The sequence below is a fragment of the Erythranthe guttata genome, chromosome 6 (genome assembly GCF_056151865.1).
Source record: "Erythranthe guttata isolate IM_541 chromosome 6, IM_541, whole genome shotgun sequence".
Taxonomy (NCBI): domain Eukaryota; kingdom Viridiplantae; phylum Streptophyta; class Magnoliopsida; order Lamiales; family Phrymaceae; genus Erythranthe; species Erythranthe guttata.
In genome coordinates, this window is record NC_142538.1 from 8,445,394 (window position 1) to 8,448,066 (window position 2,673).

At 30.3% G+C, this 2,673-nt stretch overlaps 1 long non-coding RNA gene across 2 annotated transcripts; it reads right to left on the minus strand.

Moving 5' to 3' along the window:
• Window positions 1-202: 202 nt before the first annotated feature.
• Window positions 203-1,511, minus strand: LOC105960343 (uncharacterized). 2 transcript variants are annotated; one of them, XR_016031796.1, is made up of 3 exons: window positions 1,366-1,488; window positions 564-747; window positions 203-478 (listed from the first exon to the last, which is right to left on the minus strand). It is a non-coding gene; the product is annotated as an uncharacterized LOC105960343 (long non-coding RNA). The 2 variants fall into 2 exon arrangements; XR_001173014.2 differs by lacking the exon at window positions 203-478 and having other exon boundaries at window positions 490-747; window positions 1,366-1,511.
• Window positions 1,512-2,673: the final 1,162 nt, after the last annotated feature.

The following is a 2,673-nucleotide window of genomic DNA, read 5'->3' on the forward strand; positions in this document are numbered from 1 at the left end:
TCTCTCTGCCCCGTAAATTGGCTACCAAATTCAATCAAATCAAACGTAAAATGACCCTCTATATGCACTTAAATCATAATCGTTGAACGACATATAGGTCCAACCATTTAACAAAAAGAAAACAAAAAATACGAGTTTTAGTGCGAATTGTTCATCATTCAACAACAAACTAGTGCAAATCATTCATCATTCAACAACAAACTGAAAAGAGAAGAGATAGTTCATAAACTCGCATTCACAATTAACTTCTGAAGTTGTTAACAACAAGGAAAATAGTGCATTAGAAACAAAGGGCAATAGTGCATCAAAAACTAGTTATGTCCCATAGATAACTTGTACCGAAGAGGGCTTTAAACTTGCCAAAGAAAGATGCTGACGAAAATTCGTTTTACCACTGTTGTGTCGCTCAGAAGAACATTGTTAAAGATCAATGCAACTACTCCGTCCACCCGCCAATAAAACTGGTTTGGTTGGTCAACTAGGAAAAAATGAGAGGAAATTCATAAACTTTATTCATCATAAAACCCATGATTTTACAAACATGGTGCAAGAAAAATGTTTACATTGTTAGAAAACTGGTTTAACTAGTATGTCGCCGACGAATAAGAATATTGTTCGAGAGATGCTTCTCTAGTGCATCTACATATGTCTCCCTTTGTGAATAAAACCTCACAGTAGCCCTTCCCAAGGTTAAAATGGGTTCACACGGGCAAACCTTGAAGAAAAGAAAGACCGCTTACTCAACCACTGTAAAAAATAGAAAAAATATTAAATAACAAAATGAGAGAGACAGAGTGTTTATGACTTACGCTCATAATTAACTTTAACTATTATTAAAAATAAGAAAATTAGTGATTTTAGAAACAATGTAGCTGCAAAAGGCTACATATTTGTGGCCGTAAATGTTAATAAATAACAAAATCAATTCTACATTTAAAGATCACATAAATACTTATGTGGCAATTTGCTTACATGCTTCCTCTAAAAACATCCGAATAAGTATATTCAAACATGATCATAGAATTAAAAAAATGATATTCCTCGCTCTCAAAATGTATCAATCATAAGTAAAATAACCATCTACATGCATTTAAACTTTAACCCTTGAATGACATATAGGATTGAACATTTAGTAAATAGAAAACTAAAAATACCAAATTCAGATACCGAGGTCTTAAATTCTAGCACTACCAAAATTTGCTACATGATTATTTAAATAGTTTCAAAGAATAAAAAACAACAGATTTAAGGCAACATGCAGAACAAAACATCATAGATCCGTTTCTCCAAATCATATCTATCAGCACTTGAACAATCAATCTAAACAAAATTGGAAAAAAAAACTTTGGAAAGTATGGCAAACACCTCGGCGGCGGAGGTTCACGAGGAGGTCTTAGGCGGCAGAGATCTTCAGCCGATGATCGATAAGCCCACACAAACAATGGCATTGATGTCGGAATTCAGAAACGGCTGCGCACAGACATGTATATTTCTTTTGATCATTTTCTATCATGTATATAAAGTGACAGTGACCCAGTAACCTAGGAATCAAAAGGCTCACTTAAAGACAAGGCCCATTGGGCTTAGATTTATGTATCACTGTGTCTTAAAATGATTTATACAATTTGTATTATTTTCTTAATTTCTTTTTAATACTTTTATTTTTTATATATGAAATTGCACATACTGTAACATCTTAATTTAATGTGAAATAATGATTAAGTCGTAAAATGTGAAAGCAAGATTACGGAGCGAAAGGTGAAAATGTGTGGTGGCTAGAAAACATGAAATATGGATTTCTTTTAGTTTTCCTATTTCAAATTATTTATCGATTTACAGAGATTAAAAAAAAAAGTCATGTTAGATATTTTTTTTAGATATATAAATGTTGCACGTAGGGGTGTGAACGAGCCGATCTCGCCTATTTTGGCAGGCTCGAGCTCGAGCATAAGCTCATTTGGTTTTTTTTTAATTATTAAATTTTGTTATTAAAAAATATTTAGATTATTGTAAAATAAATTCAAAATAAACAATAAACTGTAATAATATATAATTTTTAATATTTATATGTTCTTTCCATATTATTTATATACTATTTTATATTATTATACATTATGTAAGTAAAAATAATAAATACAAAAATCATTGTGTAATAGGTTAATATGAATATGTTGACCGTTTAACAAAGGTAAACATGATAAAATGCTAAAAGAATTAATATTGTTGTGGTTGACAATAATATTACTGTCAACCACATTAATATTACTGTAACGACAATAATTTTATCGTCCACCACCAAAATATTATTGTGTTTACTGTAATATTACTATAGTATATAATAAATAAAATTACGTTAATCGGTCAATAAATCAAACAAAATAAAGAGGCGAAAAAAAATATTGATGTGGTTGACATTAATATTATTGTGTTTACAGTAATTTTATAGTCAACGACAATAGTAGTATTACGTTGGTGGTCAACAAATCAAACAAAATAAAAAAAACAAAAAAAATATTAATATTGGTGTGGTTGACAGTAATATTATTGTGTTTACAGTAATTGTACTGTCACAATCCGTGAAAGTACAATTACTGTCAATGACAGTACAATTACGGACAATGTTTAGCGGCGGGCATAAAAAAATGGACAAAATTTTGAGGGAAAAAAAAAAGG